The sequence below is a fragment of the Heptranchias perlo genome, chromosome 2 (genome assembly GCF_035084215.1).
Source record: "Heptranchias perlo isolate sHepPer1 chromosome 2, sHepPer1.hap1, whole genome shotgun sequence".
Lineage (NCBI taxonomy): Eukaryota > Metazoa > Chordata > Chondrichthyes > Hexanchiformes > Hexanchidae > Heptranchias > Heptranchias perlo.
This window is the reverse complement of record NC_090326.1, coordinates 104,181,671-104,203,497: the sequence shown is the minus strand read 5'-3', so window position 1 is coordinate 104,203,497 and position 21,827 is coordinate 104,181,671. Positions and strand designations below refer to the sequence as shown.

Genomic DNA, 21,827 nt, shown 5'->3' with positions numbered 1-21,827 from the left:
AGTGATGGCAACGAGTGGTGTGGGGAATTGCTGCAATCCATTTGGAAAGTGAAGATCGTCTTATGTGTGGAGCAGAGAAGGTTAAGGGGAGATTTGATCGAGGTGTTCAAAGTCATGCAGGGTTTTGTTAGAGTAAATAAGGAGAAACTGCTTCCAGTGGCAGAAGGGTCGATAACCAGAGGACACAGATTTCAGGGAATTGAGGCGACATGAGGTAAACAATTTTACGCAGCGAGTTGTTATGATCGGGAATGCACTGCCTGAAATGCTGGTGGAAGCAGATTCAAGAGTAACTTTCAAAAGGGAATTGGATAAATACTTGAAGTGGAAGAATTTGCAGGGCTATGGGGAAAGACCAGGGGAGTGACACTAATTGGATAGCTCTTTCAAAGAGCCGGTACGAAGGGCTGGATTGTGATTCGATGATTCTATGAAAGCTCTGAAAAGCAAGCTGGCAACAGAGGACGGTTTAAAAACCAGGCACACCGTGGAGTATAATTTTGCCAGATCGGAGCAGAGTGGCGCAGCGGCAGCGTGCTGGGCCCATGACCCAGAGGTCAATGGATCGAAACCATTCTCTGCTAGCAGTGTGATTAACTTTTTCACCGCACTTTCATTTGATGTCCACAATCAACGTTGCGAGGCTGCAAGACACTTCGCAAAGGGTGAAGTCATGGCAACTGGTCGTGTGGGGACTTCCTGCAGTCCACTTGCAAAGTCAAGACAGTCGGATGTGAAGGCTCAGAAGAGAAAGCTGGCCAAGTGTGTGGTTTGACAGCTAGGGGGCAGTGTTGGCACTCAAGTTCGATTGCTCACAAGCTCAGTATCACTGTGTTTCTAACAGTTTTTGCCGGTATATTTGCAGTTACCTGACAACCACGAAAAGAGGAGGGCGGAAATGGACTTGTGGCACGATAATATGATGACAACTGGTAGTATGTGGACTGCCTGCATCAATTTACAAAGTAAAGATTACCTGATGGGAAGGCTTCAAAGACAAAGGTGGAGGAGGGAGTCCTGGACAAAGCAGGTGGAGGGCTTCAACAAGACCATGCTGGCAAGCAGAGTGGTACAGCAGTAGTCACCCATAGCGCTGCAGTGATCAGATTGAAACTATTCTCTGCCCGTAGTCAGGTGAGCTTTTTCAAAGTGCTTGTTTGCGTAATTCTAAAAAGTGGTGTGAAAAGCAAAAGAAGTGATGTCCTTGCAAAGAGAAGAAATTTGTGTTAGCTTTGCAGGGCATTGTGAGGTTGAGAGTGAAACTGACTGGCAGAAAAGTTGATCAGGAGAACATGTGAAGCAAATATTAGCAGTATATTTGGAGGTGGGTGAGCAAATTGCTGTTGAGAATCAATGGAGGAAGGTTGGGTGAGATTTCTGGGAGGATGAAATGATGGCAGCTAGCCGTATGTGAATGGCTGCATCAATTTGCAAAGTTGCGATGATCTGAATGAATGAGAAAGGTGGCAATAGAGGGTGGTTTGCAAGCCAGACCCAGCGAAATAGTGCACTCTTATGTCTGAGCAGAGTGGCGCAGCGGAAGCGTGCTGGGCCCATAACCCAGAGGTCAATGGATCGAAACCATTCTCTGCTAGCATCAAGATCAATTTTTTCACAACTCATTCGATTTCTGTCCACAATCAAAGCAGCGAGGCTGAGAGGCATTGAGCAAAGGGTCAAGTGATGGCAACGAGTGGTGTGGGGAATTGCTGCAATCCATTTGCAAAGTGAAGATCGTCTTATGTGTGGAGCAGAGAAGGTTAAGGGGAGATTTGATCGAGGTGTTCAAAGTCATGCAGGGTTTTGTTAGAGTAAATAAGGAGAAACTGCTTCCAGTGGCAGAAGGGTCGATAACCAGAGGACACAGATTTCAGGGAATTGAGGCGACATGAGGTAAACAATTTTACGCAGCGAGTTGTTATGATCGGGAATGCACTGCCTGAAATGCTGGTGGAAGCAGATTCAAGAGTAACTTTCAAAAGGGAATTGGATAAATACTTGAAGTGGAAGAATTTGCAGGGCTATGGGGAAAGAGCAGGGGAGTGACACTAATTGGATAGCTCTTTCAAAGAGCCGGTACGAAGGGCTGGATTGTGATTCGATGATTCTATGAAAGCTCTGAAAAGCAAGCTGGCAACAGAGGACGGTTTAAAAACCAGGCACACCGTGGAGTATAGTTTTGCCAGATCGGAGCAGAGTGGCGCAGCGGCAGCGTGCTGGGCCCATAACCCAGAGGTCAATGGATCGAAACCATTCTCTGCTAGCAGTGTGATTAACTTTTTCACCGCACTTTCATTTGATGTCCACAATCAACGTTGCAAGGCTGCAAGACACTTCGCAAATGGTGAAGTCATGGCAACTGGTCGTGTGGGGACTTCCTGCAGTCCACTTGCAAAGTCAAGACAGTCGGATGTGAAGGCTCAGAAGAGAAAGCTGGCCAAGTGTGTGGTTTGACAGTTAGGGGGCAGTGTTGGCACTCAAGTTCGATTGCTCACAAGCTCAGTATCACTGTGTTTCTCACAGTTTTTGCCGGTATATTTGCAGTTACCTGACAACCACGAAAAGAGGAGGGCGGAAATGGACTTGTGGCACGATAATATGATGACAACTGGTAGTATGTGGACTGCCTGCATCAATTTACAAAGTAAAGATTACCTGATGGGAAGGCTTCAAAGACAAAGGTGGAGGAGGGAGTACTGGACAAAGCAGGTGGAGGGCTTCAACAAGACCATGCTGGCAAGCAGAGTGGTACAGTAGTAGTCACCCATAGCGCTGCAGTGATCAGATTGAAACTATTCTCTGCCCGTAGTCAGGTGAGCTTTTTCAAAGTGCTTGTTTGCGTAATTCTAAAAAGTGGTGTGAAAAGCAAAAGAAGTGATGTCCTTGCAAAGAGAAGAAATTTGTGTTAGCTTTGCAGGGCATTGTGAGGTTGAGAGTGAAACTGACTGGCAGAAAAGTTGATCAGGAGAACATGTGAAGCAAATATTAGCAGTATATTTGTAGGTGGGTGAGCAAATTGCTGTTGAGAATCAATGGAGGAAGGTTGGGTGAGATTTCTGGGAGGATGAAATGATGGCAGCTAGCCGTATGTGAATGGCTGCATCAATTTGCAAAGTTGCGATGATCTGAATGAACGAGAAAGGTGGCAATAGAGGGTGGTTTGCAAGCCAGACCCAGCGAAATAGTGCACTCTTATGTCTGAGCAGAGTGGCGCAGCGGAAGCGTGCTGGGCCCATAACCCAGAGGTCAATGGATCGAAACCATTCTCTGCTAGCATCAAGATCAACTTTTTCACAACTCATTCGATTTCTGTCCACAATCAAAGCAGCGAGGCTGAGAGGCATTGAGCAAAGGGTCAAGTGATGGCAACGAGTGGTGTGGGGAATTGCTGCAATCCATTTGCAAAGTGAAGATCGTCGTATGTGTGGAGCAGAGAAGGTTAAGGGGAGATTTGATCGAGGTGTTCAAAGTCATGCAGGGTTTTGTTAGAGTAAATAAGGAGAAACTGCTTCCAGTGGCAGAAGGGTCGATAACCAGAAAACACAGATTTCAGGGAATTGAGGCTTTTTCAAAGTGTTTGTTTGCCTGATTCTGAAAAGTGTGGTCTGAAGCATCGTTATATTGAATTACATCAAAACTGCACCCAAACTGGCCATTCAGCCCAACTGTCATCGCCGGCATTTGTCCTCCACACATGCCTGCTTTCATAATTTGCCTATTTCATGTCTTTCTTTTCTTCCTTTCTTTCATCTCGGCCATTTGATGATCATTCATTATCTCCTCCGGATGTGCAAACATGATGCTTTAGACCACAATGTATTCACATTTGCTGTCAAATTGACTTGTCCTTGCGACTGCTGACTTTGTCTATTCAAGGAAATTCATTGACATTTTAAATAATCAACGCCTGTACAAGATGTTGTGTCTGCTGGCTGCAGTTTCCAGGGAAGCAGATACATGTGAAGATACAGCTGATGTAACTGGTGAGAGGGCACCAAGTTTCTCTGATACTGTCTTGGATAGGTGGGGGGACATCCTATTCACCCCGGGGGCAGAAGGCCCACCAGGCATCCACTCAGGAGATAGGAAGAAATTGCAGAACATGTCAATGCCAGGTGCATTACACCCAGCAGAAAAGCAAGGTATCAGCCTTGGTTCAGTCATCGCGTTCTTGTCCTCAATTAGAAAGTTGTGAGTTCAAATCCCACTCTGAGATTTGAGCACATAACCTACGCTGACACTTTGAGTGTGGTACTGAAGACAGCAGGATGGCACTGGAGGAGGAAGTCCCTGTTTAGCACACCCTCGCCCTCCTCAAAGAAAGCGTCCTTGTCCATCATGGAAGGGGGAGATTTGAATCTGTGACAACTGGTAACGGTGGAGATGACGTCACTCAGGGTTTCTAAAACCTCTTTGTCTCTTCTGACATCTATCTCACCCACACACTTTGCATGACAAAGATGCAGATGCTTTCACCACCTACTTCTCTCTGCTCTCCATTCACACCACAGGTAACCCTTGTTCCTCTCTTTCATTTTTAACTCCCGAGAATGTGGAAGCCCCTGTGCTCGTCAATAAAGAGGAGGCAAGCCGTCCCAACGATGCATCGTCACTCTACCTTACTCTCGCAAGCACCAGCTCAGATATTGGCATCACATGGACTTTAGAGGCTAGATTAGAAGAGGTGTCCAAATGTGCTGACTCACCGAGCACAAGTGTGCAGGAGCTAGTGCAGGGCGATCGGATGCCACAGGTGCCAGCTCACCGGCGGGCGAGGTCGCATTATGATTCTGCTGCAGAGGACTCAGATACTGACTTTGAGGGCCCAGGCTATCGAAGAAGGCCCATGGATATACACTGAGAACTAGTTGCACTGGACAGCATGACAGTAAGCTTGCACATAATGTCATGAAGCATGGAGGAGTCCACCTCAAACTTGTCTCAAGCCTTTGCACACAGCATGGAGACCATTCTGTCCAACATGGACCGAGTGTTCAGCTCCATTAACACAGTGGCACCCACCATGATGGAGCCTCTGCTGACAACTCTGACAGCTGTGAAACTCAGATGGCTGTTATGGCGACTCACACTGCTGCTATGCAATCTCAGATGGCTGCCATCTTGGCTCTGGGGGCCAATGCTGACAGGAGCCTCCAAAACATCACAGCAGTCCTGCACTCAGTTCTCGCGCAGAGCAGTAGGTTTGCTGAGGTGCCGTCCCAGGAGAGTGGCCTTGACTCCAGGTGAGAGACACCTGCTGTCCTCTTTCAGGATGATAGCATACATGCTCCCCCACCAACTACTCTGCCAGTGCCCTTGCTGGTGCCACACAGCTGGCTGGGCCAGGCTGCCCCAGCCCACGCCAAAATGCTGCCGTCTACAGCTGGGCTGTCTTGACCCAGAGCTGCTCAAAGTCATCCACCATCGTCATCTGATATGTCCTCAATGGATGCTCAGCAGCCTTCCACCTCCCAAGCTGTAGCCACAGGGGAATCACCTCTTCGGAGCACCAAGTTAGGGAAAGGAACTTGCAAGACAAGCACTAAGGCCTGGCACAATGGTGATTCTTAATTATTTGTGTAAACTATTGAATGGAGATTTATTGAGTTGACCAATAAATTTGTTTTTTTCTGAATTTGGTTTTGGTCTTTATCTTTGGAGCGAAGGGCAAGACCCATAAGTCTGGAGCGAAGGAAGGCAGTCGGATGGTGTTTGTGAGGAAAGTGCTGTGGGTTGTGGGACTGTTAGCATATTGAGAATCAGAGGGCTGATTTTGGTGAAACACTCCTCGATGAGCTGGTCTCTGAGAGCTCTGGCAGATTGGATCACCGGTGGTAGCAGCCTCTCCTCCTCCTCCTCCTCCTCATCTTCCGACTCCTGCTCCTCCACCTCTTCCTGCTGCTGCTCCTCCTCCTCTTCCTGCTCCTGCTCCTCCACCTCTTCCTGCTGCTGCTCCTCCTCCTCTTCCTGCTCCTGCTCCTCCACCTCTTCCTGCTGCTGCTCCTCCTCCTCTTCCTGCTCCTGCTCCTCCTTCTGCACTTGTTGCTGCCCAGGTGGTGATAAAGGCTCGTTCGTCATAATGGCAAAGTTGTGCAGTATGCAGCAGACAATGGAAAATCTGGATATCTGCTCAAGGGTGTACTGTCAAGCTCCTCTGGAATGGTTCAGGCAGCAGAAACCAATTGTTTGCTTGATGATGTTTCTAGTGGCAGCGTGGGTCTCATTGTAGGCATGCTCTGCAGCGATGTGCGGGTTCCAGACAGGGGCCATGAGCCATATCTGGAGGGGATAGGCCTTGTTACCCAATAGCCAGCCTGTAACTTGTCGACCTGGTTGGAATAAAGGTGTCACAGAGAACTGGCGCAGGATGAAAGAGTCATGACTGCCGACAGGATAGAGGGCACAGACCTGCATGATGTGCTGTGGTCGCATACCTGCTGTATGTTGAGAGGGTGGAATCTCTTTCGATTGAAAACCGCAAACGTAACACTCCTATTCAAGAAGGGAGTGAGACAGAAAGCAGGTAACTATAGACCAGTTCGCCTAACATCTGTCATTGGGAAAATGCTAGAATCCATTATTAAGGAAGTAGTAGCAGGACATTTGAAGACTCATAATACAATCAAGGAGAGTCAACATGGTTTTATGAAGGGGAAATCCTGTCTGAAAAATTTATTGGAGTTCTTTGTGGCACGGGGATGGGAACCTGAGTGGGGAGTCAGAAGGGAATAAAGTTGAGAGCAGCAAGAGAGGGGAAGACCCAGGGGAAATCCATAATACAAATAGTACAAACAGTTGTTCAAGAACAAGTGAAAGGGAAAAGCATAGAGCAGCGGAAAGAAAGTGTACTTTAGGCACTTTAGGCACGACAGATAAAATGAAAACTAGAAGGCGTAAGGCGATTAACCCAGCATCAAAGCTGTGGCAGGGGGTTGGGAACCTGAGCAGGGAGACAGAGGAAAGCGTATCAGGAAGGGACAGAAGGTATGGAGTAAAAGGTAAAGTGTTAAAAAAGGAAAAAGGAAAAAGCAGGAACTAAGTGTCACAAAACATATTTGAAAGTTCTTTATCTGAATGCACGTAGCATTCGTAACAAAATGGACGAGTTAACGGCACAAATAACGACGTATGGGTATGATCTTGTGGCCATTACAGAAACATGGCTGCAGGGTGACAACGACTGGGAATTAAATATGCCAGGGTATTTAACAATCAGGAAGGACAGGCAGGAAGGAAGGGGAGGTGGGGTGGCTATGTTAATAAGGGAAGGAATCACTGTCACACAGAGAAAAGATATTGGGACAAAGGATCAGGATAATGAAACAGTTTGGGTAGAGATAAGGAATAATAAGGGGCAAAAAACACTCGTGGGTGTAGTATATAGGCCTCCTAATAGTTGCAACTCTGCTGGAAGAAGTATTAATCAGGAAATAGTCGGGGCATGTAATAAGGGAACAGCTATAATTATGGGGGATTTTAACTATCATATTAACTGGACAAATCAAATTGGGCAGGGCAGCCTTGAGGAAGAGTTTATTGAGTGTATTTGGGATGGATTTCTTGAGCAGTATGTAACTGATCCTACAAGGGGGCAAGCAACCTTGGACCTGGTCCTGTGTAATGAGCCAGGATTAATTAATAATGTCCTAGTTAAGGATCCCCTTGGAATGAGTGACCATAACATGGTTACATTCCATATCCAATTAGAGGGTGAGAAGGTTGGTTCTCAAACAAGCGTACTGAGCTTGAATAAAGGAGACTATGATGGTATGAGAGCGGAATTGATTAAAGTGGACTGGGAAAATAGATTAAAGGGTAAGACGGTACATGAGCAGTGGTGTTCATTTAAGGAGTTATTTTACAACTTTCAAAAAATATCTATTCCACTGAGGAAAAAAGGGTGTAAAAGAAATGACAGCCATCCGTGGCTAAGTAAGGAAATTAAGGATAGTATCCGACTAAAAACAAGGACATATAAGGTAGCCAAACTTAGTGGGAGGATAGAAGACTGGGAAGTCTTCAAAAGACAGCAAAAAGTAACGAAAGGATTGATTAAGAAAGGAAAATAGATTATGAAAATAAATTAGCAAAAAATATAAAAACAGAAAGCAAGAGTTTCTACAGTTATATAAAAAGAAAAAGGGTGGCTAAGGCAAACGTAGGTCCTTTAGAGGATGAGACCGGGAAATTAATGGTGGGAAACATGGAGATGGCAAAAATGCTGAACAAATATTTTGTTTCAGTCTTTACGGTAGAGGACACTAAGAATATCCCAACACTGGACAAACAGGGGGCTCTAGTGGGGGAGGAGCTAAATACGAATAAAATAACTAAGGAATTGGTACTCAGTAAATTAATGGGACTCAAGGCGGATAAATCCCCTGGACCTGATGGCTTACATCCTAGGGTCTTGAGGGAAGTGGCAGTAGGGATTGTGGATGCTTTGGTAATAATTTTCCAAAATTCTCTGGACTCGGCAAAGGTCCCGGCAGATTGGAAAACTGCCAATGTAACACCCTTATTTAAAAATGGTAGTAGGCAGAAGGCTGGAAATTAAAGACCAGTTAGCTTAACATCTGTGGTGGGTAAAATTTTGGAGTCTATTATTAAGGAGACAGTAGCAGAACATTTAGATAAACATAATTTAATAGGACAAAGTCAGCATGGCTTTAGAAAGGGGAAGTCATGTCTGACAAATTTGCTTGAGTTCTTTGAGGATATAACGTACAGGGTGGATAAAGGGGAACCAGTGGACGTAGTGTATTTGGACTTCCAGAAGGCATTCGACAAGGTGCCACATAAAAGATTATTGCTCAAGATAAAGAATCACTGGATTGTGGGTAATATTCTGGCATGGGTGGAGGATTGGTTATCTAACAGGAAGCAGAGAGTTGGGATAAATGCTACATTCTCGGACTGGCAACCTGTAGCCAGTGGTGTTCCGCAGGGGTCGGTGCTGGGTCCCCAACTCTTTACAATCTATATTAACGATTTGGAGGAGGGGACCGAGTGTAACATATCAAAGTTTGCAGATGATACAAAGATGGGAGGGAAAGTACGGTGAGGAGGACATAAAAAACCTACAAGGGGATATAGACAGGCTGGGTGAGTGGGCGGAGATTTGGCAGATGCAATACAATATTGGAAAATGTGAGGTTATGCACTTTGGCAGGAAAAATCAGAGAGCAAGTTTTTATCATAATGGCGAGAAACTGGAAAGTACTGCAGTACAAAGGGATCTGGGGGTCCTAGTGCAAGAAAATCAAAAAGTTAGTTTGCAGGTGCAGCAGGTGATCAAGAAGGCCAACGGAATGTTGGCTTTTATTGCTAGGGGGATAGAATATAAAAACAGGGAGGTATTGCTGCAGTTATATAAGGTATTGGTGAGATCGCACCTGGAATACTGCATACAGTTTTGGTCTCCATACTTAAGAAAAGACATACTTGCTCTCGAGGCAGTACAAAGAAGGTTCACTCGGTTAATCCCGGGGATGAGGGGGTGGACATATGAGGAGAGGGACTCTACTCATTGGAGTTCAGAAGAATGAGAGGCGATCTTATTGAAACATATAAGATTGTGAAGGGGCTTGATCGGGTGGATGCGGTAAGGATGTTCCCAAGGATGGGTGAAACTAGAACTAGGGGGCATAATCTTAGAATAAGGGGCTGCTCTTTCAAAACTGAGATGAGGAGAAACTTCTTCATTCAGAGGGTAGTAGGTCTGTGGAATTTGCTGCCCCAGGAAGCTGTGGAAGCTACATCATTAAATAAATTTAAAACAGAAATAGACAGTTTCCTAGAAGTAAAGGGAATTAGGGGTTACGGGGAGCAGGCAGGAAATTGGACATGAATTTAGATTTGAGGTTAGGATCAGATCAGCCATGATCTTATTGAATGGTGGAGCAGGCTCGAGGGGCCGATTGGCCTACTCCTGCTCCTATTTCTTATGTTCTTATGTTCTTATGTAAGTAACGGGCAGGGTGGATAAAGGGGAACCAATTGATCCAGTATATTTGGATTTCCGGAAGGCATTCGATAAGGTGCCACATGAAAGATTACGGTACAAGATAAGAACTCATGGTGTTGGGGGTAATATACTGACATGGATAGAGGATTGGCTAACTAACAGAAAACAAAGAGTCGGGATAAAAGGGTCATTTCCAAAATGGCAATCTGTAACTAGTGGGGTGCCGCAGGGCTTAGTGCTGGGGCCTCAACTATTTACAATATCTTTCAATGACTTGGATGAAGGAACAGAGTGTCTTGTGGCCAAATTTGCTGATGATACAAAGATGGGTGGAAAAGCAAGTTGCGATGAGGACACAAAGTGTCTGCAAAGGGATATTGACAGGTTAAGCGAATGGGCAAAAATTTGGCAGATGGAATATAATGTGGGAAAATGTGAAGTTTGGGAGGAAAAATAAAAAAGCAAAATATTATTTGAATGGAGAAATACTACAAAATGCTGCGGTGCAGAGGGATCTGGGTGTCCTCGTACATGAAACACAAAAAGTCAACATACAGGTGCAGCAGGTAATCCGGAAGGCAAACAGAATATTGGCCTTTATTTCTAGGGGGATGGAGTATAAAAGTAGGGAAGTCATGCTACAACTGTGAGACCACACCTGGAGTACTGCGTACAGTTCTGGTGCCTTATTTAAGGAAGGACATACTTGCATTGGAGTCAGTTCAGAGAAGGTTCACTAGGTTGATTCCGGGTATAGAAGGGTTGTCTTATGAGGAAAGATTGAACAGGTTGGGTGCATATTCATTGGAGTTTCAAAGAATGAGAGGAGATCTTATTGAAACATACAAGATTCTGAGGAGACTCGATGGGGTTGATGCTGAGAGGATGTTACCCCTCTTGGGGAATCTAAAATGAGGGCATAGTCTCAGAATAAGGGGTCACCCATTTAAGACTGAAATGAGGAGGAATTTCTTCTTCCAGAGGGGCGTGAATCTTTGAAATTCTTTACCCCAAAAAGCTGTCGAGGCTGAGTCATTGAATACATTCAAGGCTGAGTTAGACAAATTTCTGTTCAGCAAGGGAGTCAAAGGATATGGGGAAAAGGCGGGAAAGTGGAGTTGAGGTGAAAATCATATCAGCCATGATCTTATTGAATGGCGGAGCATTCTCAAGGGGCCGAATGGCCTACTCCTGCTCCTATCTCTTATGGCCTTATGGTCTTATAAAGATGTCAGACTGGTGATAGGCAGCATGCAAGGCAATGTCTGCACCATCTACGGCACCTTAGAATTATAAAATGATACAGCACAGAAGGAGGCCATTCAGCCTTGGCCTTGGCCAGCTCTATGAAAGAGCTATCCAATTAGTCCCACTCTCTTGCTCTTTCCCCATAGCCCTGCAAATTTTTTGATTTCAAGTATTTATTCAATTCCCTTTTGAATGTTACTATTGAATCTGCTTCCACCACTCTTTCAGGCAGTGCATTCCAAATCATAACAACTTGCTGCATAAAAATGTTTCTCCTCAAGTCGCCTCTGGTGGTTTTGCCAATTACCTTAAAACTGTGTCCTCTGGTTACCGACTCTTCTGCCACTGGAAACAGTGTCTCCTTATTTACTCATGATTTTGTACACCTCTATTAAATCTCCCCCTGACCTCTTCTGCGGTAAGGAGAACGACCCAGCTTCTCTTGTCTCTTCACCTCGCTGAAGTCCGTCAACCCTGACACCCTGTGGAAGCCTGCCTTATGTGCAAAATCTAATGCTTTCGTCCTGCTTCGCTCCATCAATAGGGAAGGAGATGTAGGTGTTTCTCCTAGCATAGAGAGCCTCGGTGACCTCCCTGATACATCAGTGTACTGCGGACTGTGAGATGTTGCTGATGTCACCTGTTGCACCCTGAAAGGAGCTCCTGGCATATGAGTTAAGGGCCACAGTGATCTTGACAGCCACAGGCAGTGCTGTCCATGCTTTGGTTTGAGACTGGAGTTGTAGCAGTAACAGGTGACAGAGCTCTTGGTGAAGCAAAGGCACCTGAGATATTGCTCCTGAGCAAAGTTAATGTAGGAGAACTGCTCCCTGAATACCCACTGTGAGTATAGCCTCCTGTGCAGTGCCCTCCTCCTCCTCCCTCTTCTGGCAGCTATTCCTGCTCTATAGTGCCTTCCGCCTCGTCCTCCAGCCCCGAAGGCAGCCTTATGAGACCACCCTTAACTGCAGCCAAACTATTTCTGAGGCAGCCAAAAACAGTGCAAGACCAGCAAAATCTTGCTCTGTGTAGACAAAGTAAACTTTCCAGAGTGATAAAGCACACCAAAAAAAGTCTTGAAATTAACCAGCAGACTGAAATGAGATACCAGCAACTAACTTCAACATTGACTCCGGACCCCATGAAATCTCATGGCATCAGGTCAAACATGGGCAAGGAAACCTCCTGCTGATTATTACCTACTGTCCTCCCTCAGCTGATGAATCAGTCCTCCTCCATGTTGAGCACCACTTGAAGGAAGCACTGTGGGTAGCAAGGGCACAGAATGTACTCTGGGTGGGGGACTTCAATGTCCATCACCAGGAGTGGCTCAGTAGCACCAGAAAACCTGTGCACAACGAGAAGGGGCATGGAGGAGTCCAGCTCCAACTTGGTGCAGGGCTTTGCGCAGAGCTTGGAGCCCATCCTTTCCAACATGGAATGGGTGGTCACCTCCATCAGCGCACCTGTGGAACCCACCATGATGCAGTGTCTGATGACTGATGTCGCAGCTTCCATTGCAACACAAACATCTGCCATCCAAGGTCTGACTGATGCCTTGGAAGCTCAGACCGCTGCTACTGTGGCTCTGGGGACCACTGTGGAACGGGGCTTACAGGGCGTCACAACACTCCAGCAATCCATTCTCCAGCTGATCACCAGGACTGCTGAGGCACCACCCCGGGAGAGTGGCAGTGGTGCCATGGCAGTCGGACCTGCTGTCCTCTCTCAGGACGACAGCCTTCCTGCTCCCACCCTTGCCACTCTGCCAGTGCCCCTGTTGTTGCCTCTCGGCCAGACTGCTGCAGCCCATGCTGAAATAGTGCAGTCTGAAGCCGGGCCCTCCTGGCCCAGAGCTGCTCGAGGTCGTCCTCCAAGGCCATCTGCATGCTCCTCCATTGAAAGCCAGCAGCCTCCCACCACCCATGCTCCAGCCAGTGGGGAATCACCTCGTAGGAGCACTAAGGTAGGTAAAAGCACACGAACAAAAGGCACTGAGGGAATGCACAAGGGTTAATAGTTCTGTTATGTTTGCATAATTTAATTTATTCATCAATAAATGAGACTTTGATTTTGTATTTGGTGGTGGTTTCTATTTATGCAATGAGCTGAGAGGGACACCAATGTGTAGTCAGATGGAGGGCGATTTGGTTGTCTTGTGGGAGTAGAAAGGTGGGGAATGTAGGATTGTTGGTGAGTTGGGGGATGTCGTTCCAATTATTGATAGCGGGCACGGATCAGGCGAGCACGCAGAGCCCTTGAAGACAAGGCATGTGGTCCCTGCTGCACCCTTGCATCTTCCTCCACTTCCTCTTCCGGCTCTACCCCCTCCTCCTCCTCCTCAGCCTCTTCCTCCTCCTGCTCCTCCGCCTCTTCCTCCTCAGCCTCCTCCTCCTCCACCTCTGGCTCAGGGTCTTCTGCAATCATTGGTGGCAAAGGCTGGTCCCTCATGATGGCGAGGTTGTGCAGCATGCAGCAGACCACCACAAATCTGCCCACCCACTCAGGGGAGTACTGCAGGGCTCCTCCAGACCAGTGTAGGCAGCGGAAGTGTTGTTTGAGGAGGCCCATGGTGTGCTCCACGATGTTGCGTGTGGCAGCATGGCTCTCATTATAGGCCTGCTGTGAGTTCCTGACCGGTGTCATGAGCCATGGCATGAGGGGATAGCCCTTGTTGCCCAGTAGCCAGCCTTTGACTTGCTGAGGCAGCTGAAAGGTAGCTGGCATGTTGGACTGCCGCATGGCGAAGTCGTCGTGACTGCTCCCAGGGTAGCGGGCACGACCTCCATGATTCAATGCGTGTGGTTGCACACCAGCTGCACGTTGAGGGAGTGGAAGCCCTTTCGGTTGACGAAGACGGCTGAGTTGATGTGCGGGGCACGCAGGGCAATATGTATGCAATCAATGGCACACTGCACCATGGGGAAGCCAGCAATGCGGGTGAAGCCCCGTGCTCGCTCGTTCTGCTTGTCTCTGTCGAGAGGGAAGGTGATGAACCTATTCCTCACGTGATACGGTGCATCTGTGACTTCCCTTATACAGCAGTGCAGTGCATACTGCAAGATGTTGCACATATCACCAGCAGAGGCCTGAAATGCTCCTGAGCCGTAGAAATTCAGTGCCACGGTGACCTTCACAGCCACAGGCAATGCTGTCCTCGCCCTGCTCTGAGGCTGCAGTTGTGGCCGCACCTGTTGACAGATCTCGTTCGCGGCTTCCTTGGTGAACCTCAGGCATGGATGCAATCCTCCTCGGTCATGTTGAGGTAAGAGAATTGATCCCGGAAGGCCCTCATTGGGTAGGGCCTCCTGCTCAGTGCCCTGTGCCTCCATCTCCTCGCAGCTTGACCTGCTATGCGTGGCCTCTCTGCATGCTCCCAGTCATGCTCAATGCCCAGCGGGAGCCTGAGCATATCGCCCAAGGTTGGCAGGAATGTTGTTCAATCATGGTTGTAACTTTCCGACCCGTAAGGCAGTACCTATCAATGCACTCTCAAAAGTAGTGTAGAAACTCTCAATAAGAATCGGGAGCTTTAAAAAACACTTCCTACTCCTCCAGCAGCCAGAAACAATAATCCAGCAACTAACCTGTAACACCTGCATGGCCCCTTTAAATAGCGCTGGTGTGGGGTCCTTCAGGCACTGTAAAACACGTTTAGATGGTTGGGGTTAAGACTGCGTTGAGTTGAGCGTTAAGGTCGAAAATGGTGTGTATCACTTTAAATCAGCGTTGCGCACTGATTGCACGTATTTTCTCCCTACTTTACATGCTTCCAGCATTCGGTATTTGCGCATGCGCTAACTCCTTTACCAAGATGGCGTCTGGCGCACGTCACGCAGGAAACGTGCGTGCGCATCCAAGACGCCATCTTGGATGTCGGAGAGGCCATGTAGTGCCAGAACAACGGGCGCTACACGGCCCAATTTAGCGCCCAGAGTTATTTACAGAAGCAAATAGCAACAACGAGATATTGAAATCAATCCAAGATCACAGTAATGTGGTGCCAGTTCAGGAAGGGGTCAAAAGACAAACCAGCCAGATGAAGTCATTTGAGAACTTCCTTGCAAAGCTTGGGATAAAACAAATGCTTTTCAGAGAGAGATAATTATCTGATTTCTTCCTGAATGAACAGGATAAATTCTTTCAAAGTTTTACATAGGTCCGTACCTTGGGATTTCTCTTTCGCTCCCTCAAACACCGACACGTCTATGATCTTGATTTCATCAATCTTCCTGGCTGCCAATTAGGCTGAATTCGAAGGTGTAGAATGTTGGTGTACTCCAAGCTCAGCTTCCTCCTGCCACATCTAATTAGTCACCAAGACCACTTCTTTCACCTCCAAAGCATGTCCTCCCCTCCATCCTTGTTGCTAAAACTAATCCCCGCCATTATTGCCTGGAGACTTCATTTCTGCCATATTCTACCTGCTAGTCTATCTGCTTCCATCATCCATCAACTACAAGCAATCTAGAATGTGACTTACGTCACCATGGACAAAATATTTAATTTTTTTGTCACATTATCCCTGCCCCTTTGGAGGCTCTTTTGTGAGTGCTGCTAACATGACACTTGTGAGAACCAAACTTGGCAGAAAACGCATCAGCATTCCAGTTGCGCAAGTCATGACAATGGCAGGTTACCAAGTTGTATCTCTGCAATGTAATACTCCATTGCAACAGACATTCATTCTTGTCATGTATTTAATCAAACTAAGGCAAAGATGCCACAGGGACAGAAGTAGGCAGTCTTGGTGTTGGACTGGATGTGGGATTTGAATCACATTCATCTCACTGTTCTTCATGGGTACTTGCTGTACGTGAAATGATTGCCATATTTGTCTACATAACAACAGTCACTGCAGTTCAAAGTAACATATTGTACATGAAGTACTGACAGGTATGATAAGACGTTATATAAATGCAAATCTTTCTTTCTTTCGCTAATTTTGAAAAATGCATTCTTGAGATATGAGCATCGCTAGTAAGGCCAGCATTTATTGCCCACCCCTAGTTGCCCTTGACAAGGTGGTGGTGGGCCTTCTTGAACCACTGGTGAATACGATGAAGATACTCGCACAATGCTGTTAGGTAGGGAGTGCCAGGATTTTGACCCATCAACGATGAAGGAACGGCGATCTATGTCGAAGTCAGAATGGTGTGTGACTGGAGGTGGTGGTGTTCCCATGCACATGCTGCTCTTGTCCTTCTTGGGTGGTAGGGGTCACAGGTTTGGGAGGTGCTGTCGAAGAAGTCTTTGCAAGATACTGCAGTGCATCCTGTAGATAGTGCACATTACGGCCACGGTATGCCGTTGGTGGAGGGAGTGGATGTTTAATCTAGTGGATGGGATACCGATCAAGCGGACTGTTTTGTCCAGGATGGTGTCGAGCTTTTTAAGTGTTGTTGCAGCTGCACCCATCCAGGCAAGTGGAGAGTATTCCATCAGACTCCTGACTTGTATCTTGTAGGTGATTGAGAGGCTTTGAGGAGTCAGGAGGTGAGTCACTCGTCACAGAACATCCAGCCTCTGACCTGCTCTAATAGACAACGGCATTTATGTGGCTGGTCCAGTTGAGTTTCTGGTCAATGATGACCCCCAGAATGTTGATGGTGGGGGATATGGTGATGGAAATGCCATTGAATGTCATGGGGAGGTGGTTAGACTCAGATACATTTTACCAAAATGTCATCATTTGTATTAGAAGTTGATTTGTCCCCTTTTAGCAAGATGATTGGACTTTGATGTAGTGCCTCTTTCATTGATTGGATTCATGTAACCCTGTTGCTGTTTCCCTCTATTAGGTGCTTCCAGCTTTTCCAAGACCATTAGAAGATGGGAACGCATTACTGAATAGTGATCTATTTTTGGTAGGCCTCTTCTCCAGTTTAAAACTGTGAGGCTTATCTCGATCTTGTCAAATCTGATTATTGAGGTTTGCGTATTTTATTTACCAGTAATTTGTATTTTTATTAATCTAATTTAAGGCTTGCCAAGGGATCAGTTTACAAGGGATCAGTCATCATGACATGATGAACCTATGGATCCAACTCTGGAGTTTTATTCAGGTTCCTATTCAATCTTATTCAACTTTGGACATTTTACTCAGCTTCATTTGTATATTTATGAAATTTTTCAGCCTAAATTCGGCTCCCCAAACCATCCTGCAATCTCAGGGATCATGTAAATGAAGTGTTCAAAATCATGAAGGGTTTTGATAGAGTAAATAAGGAAAAACTGCTTCCACTGGCAGAAGGGTCGGTAACCAGAGGAGACAGATTTAAGGTAATTGGCAAAAGAGCCAGAGGTGAGATGAGGACAATTTTTTTTACAGAGCGGGTTATTATGATCCGGAATGCACTGCCTGAAAGGGTGGTGGAAGCAGATTCAATAGTAATTTTCAAAAGAGAATTGGATAAATACTTGAAGGGGAGAAAATTACAGGGCTATGGGGAAAGAGCAGGGGATTGGAACGAAATGGATAGCTCTTTCAAAGAGCTGGCATGGGCACGATGGGCCAAATGGGCTCCTTCTCTGCTGTAAGATTCTATGTCAGTGTTGCAGGTCTGACTCCAGAGATGCCAAAACTTATTTTCATTTTTTTAATTCTCTGGCCCTGTGCATTACTCCCCATCTGACTGCTCCATATCATAGCCTTGTGCTTCAATCACCAGTTCTGTGTGCCTTGCTCCCCGCCCAACTCCTCGTTTCCCTAACCTTCTGTGCCTGACTGCGCTTCTCTCTGGCCCTTTGATTCACACAGTGTCTGCATGCTTCGTTCCCTGCCTGACTACTCCCTAGCAGTGCTTTGCTCCCTGGTCTGTGCAATGGGATGAATGTTTCCCAATAGCAGTAGCTGCCTCTGTTGCACATGGAGCTACACCAACCCACCAGATTCTGAAGGAACTATTTCAACTAACATATGTGCGTAGTTTCCTATTTAGATTTTGTATTTGTATTTTACTTAGAAATTTTGATACAAATCCAGTGACTGCCTATACAAGGAACTGATCACAGGTATGTGATTGTTCGTAGTTAAATAATGCATTTTACAGATTATTTACACTCAGCAGAGGGAACTTTTAGCAGGTTGGCATGGCTGCTCCTCTGGAGGGTTCCCGCTTCTCCAAAATCAATTTAATGACATCCAGGTGCACAAATGCCGAAGATCACTAAAACTAGGATTACCTGATAGTCTCCAACGGGAGCTATCAATTCACCAACATATTTACACAGGATTGGCAAATAGGTGAAATACTTTACCATGAGAGAGTTCCACCTCGTAAAGCTTCGAGAGCAGCATGCAGGTACATGTGCAGGTAAAGAAAGGGAATAAGGATAATTTCTTTAAAAGGGACTGCACCTGAAAAATAAATTGATGTTGATAGAAGAGAGAAATACAACAGAAGTTTCAAAATGGAAACAGGCAATCCAGCCCAACCATCCAATGTCAGCATTAACCCTCCACATGAGAAGCTAAGCTGTATGTTAAAACTATTAAAGCTGTTCAGTGAGGCAAGCCAATATTAGAAAGACTACCCAAAGGAAGCAATAATCAAAATAGGACACCAGTATATAATAATATCAAAAAGGGAACACCGGAGATAATGAGGTTTAAGAGGACGAACAGGAGAAACAAGACTATAGAGGCAGCATCTGAAAGATGGAAAATTAATATGGATGTAATGCAATATCTTTATTGCAGAATGTTTATACACAATAAATCCAGGTACATTAAAAGGGCAATGAGATGTAACAATTGTCTGTTGACCAGTAAGCCTAAGGAAAGGGCTATGGTCTCAGAAAGCAAGGTACAGGAACTTACAAGGGGAGACAAAAGTGAGGGAATTTTTGAGGGCAAATTGATACAATTACATTTGGTAAGTGAGCAATCACAGGCCAATGAGATTGCCAGGCAAACATTAAACCTTGAGAGACAGCCTTCTTTCCACTCTATTCCAAATAATCTTGCAAGCTCAATCCCTACCAAGTAGGATGATCCTACTTAGATCAAATAGTGAGCACCTTAGTAGTGCTATGTGCTAGAATACTACATAGTTATGGTTGGTCAAACTCAAGCACAATCCCCTACAAATCTGGGGGTCTCTGAGCCTTGGCTCTACGTCTAAGCTTACTCTTCTCTTTGATACATGCGTTATGTCCTACAAGGAAAAAGTGTGCATTCCATAAACACGAACTTACCCTTGTGGATTTCTTGCTTTTGTGACTCTTAAGCATGGTGATCAGTTTCTGCACATGTCAGACATCCAGCTAACCAAATAAACTAAGGTTGAAAGAGCAATGAATTTCAAAACAGATATAGTCAGTAAAAATAAAGGACAAATGAATTTGATAGCAAATGTAAACACAATGTGGCCTCAAGCATCCTATTTGTAGATCCAGAGGAGATAATGAATGATTATCAAATGGCCTTGATGAAAGAAATAAAGAAAATAAAGACTTGCATTTATATAGCGCCTTTCATGATCTCAGGATGTCCCAAAGCACTTTACAGCCCATGAAGTACTTTAGAAGTGTAGTCACTGTTGTAATGTAGGAAACACGGCAATGAATTTGTGCATAGCATGGTCCTACAAACAGCAATGTGATAATGACCAGATAATCTGTTTTTTAGTGATGTTGGTTGAGGGATAAATATTGGTCAGGACACCGGGGAGAACTAGCCTGCTCTTCTTCGAAACAGTGCCATGGAATCTCTTACGTCCACCTGAGAGGGCTGATGGGGCCTCAGTTTAATGTCTCGTCCGAAAGACGGCACCTCCGACAGTGCAGCACTCCCTCAGTTCTGCACTGGAGTGTCAGCCTAGATTTAGTGCTCAAGCCTCTGGAGTAGGACTTGAAATCAGAATTCTGATTCAGAGGAGAGAATGCTACCACTGAGACACAACTGACATCTGAGAGGGTTATTGATAGTTTATAGCTGAACAATAGACTAAAATTATATTTGAAAATTGAATTTATCTGAGAAGAAAAAGAAGTCAGAAGAAACAAGCCATGTTAACTTATTACACGTACATGACCCTTGCTGGGGAATTTTTTGAGGACCTTGATGTCTCTCTAAACTACAAGAATGCAACAGCGTTAAGAAAAATACAAAAAGCTTTCTTGTGGAGGAGTTGTTGTGACTATCCATTGAGAGCTTTGATAGAAAAATTGTAGGATCTATTTAGAATAGCTTTGATTATTTAATAACACATGCTCCAAAAAGATTGAATTTGCAAATACAGCAAAATTTTGAAGATTTTGCCCTGAATGCACATAATTTCAGAGGGGACAGGATGATTTCATGCAGTCTGCAGAGGAAGTAAGCCCAGTGCAACTGTCTTTTCTTTAAATTACAAATTGAATTTTAGAATTATAATGCACTCTTTGCAAACTAAAAGCTGAGTAAGCTACTGTCAGTATGTCTTCATGGTAGAATTCTCACCTCTGAGTTAGAGGTTATGGGTTCAAGCTCAGGACTTGAGTACATAGTCTCGACTGACACTTCAATGGAATATTGAGGGAGTGCTGTCTTGTTGGAGATGCTGTTTTTTGGATAATATGTTAAAATGAGACCCTGTCTGCTTGTTCAGGTGGACATGAAAGATCCTATGACATTATATATCTTGGCCAATATATACCCCTCAACCACCACCATCAACATAGATTAACTGATCATTAGCAAAATACTGCAGATGCTGGAAATCTGAAATAAGAACAGAAAATGCTGAAAAAGCTCAGTAAGTGAGGCAGCATCTGTGGAGAAAGAAACAGAGTTAATGTTTCAGGTCTTTGAACATTTCTTTCTCTACAGATGCTGCTTCACTTGCTGAGCTTTTCCAGCATTTTCTGTTTTTATTAACTGATCATTATCTCAATGCTGTGTGAAAATTGTCTGCCATATTTGCAACATTACGACAGAAAAACAATTGCACATGCACAAGCTTATGAAAGCAGAGATATTATAAGTTTGTGGTTTGTGACTTTGTTTTTGGCTACTGTTCCTCCTCCAGTGGCTGGGAAACATCTATACTGAATGAAAACCTGCATCTCTGGCCTCTCAGGTGAGCTATGTTTCTCAGCCCACATGCAGTCAGAAAAGATTATGTTCTCTGTCTCTGGCATCAATGTTTATACTGTTGCTTCTTTTAGGCAGATGGTGAAAGGTGGGGTTAGAGTCTCCATCAGCAGTAGCTCTGTCTCATTCACTTTGCTGCATCAAGGTAACCATTGGCAGCAGCATAATAAGGTTAACACAGCATTATGGCCAGGAGTCACTGGAAGCTATGTTCCAGTTTTGCATTCATGGCTGGTGCGGTGGTTGTCCATGAGACCTCAGCACAGAGAGGATCCTGAGCCACAGGGGGACAGGATCTATCCATTCATTGACCCTGAATTTCAATCTAGAACACTTAACAGTACCCAGGGATTCCATAAAGTTAAACACCGGAAGGAACATACTCTGTACTTTAAGGCTGGTTTATTTCAGTTCTATAGGACAAATGGCCAAAGCATGAAATGCACCTTCCCAAAAGACCCATCTGACAGTACTGATTTCATGGATATTCTATATCCATCCCCCATCCAGAGAAGCCTGGAGGGTTCCAGCATG

General features: G+C 45.4%; 3 non-coding genes across 3 annotated transcripts; all 3 read left to right on the top strand.

Moving 5' to 3' along the window:
* Positions 1–1,522: 1,522 nt before the first annotated feature.
* On the top strand, positions 1,523–1,594 carry trnam-cau (transfer RNA methionine (anticodon CAU)). The gene has a single exon. It is a non-coding gene; the product is annotated as a tRNA-Met (tRNA).
* Positions 1,595–2,191: 597 nt separating this feature from the next.
* Positions 2,192–2,263, top strand: trnam-cau (transfer RNA methionine (anticodon CAU)). Its single transcript has one exon. It is a non-coding gene; the product is annotated as a tRNA-Met (tRNA).
* A 938-nt stretch (positions 2,264–3,201) lies between these two features.
* trnam-cau (transfer RNA methionine (anticodon CAU)) lies at positions 3,202–3,273 on the top strand. Its single transcript has one exon. It is a non-coding gene; the product is annotated as a tRNA-Met (tRNA).
* The last annotated feature ends 18,554 nt before the right edge of the window (positions 3,274–21,827 follow it).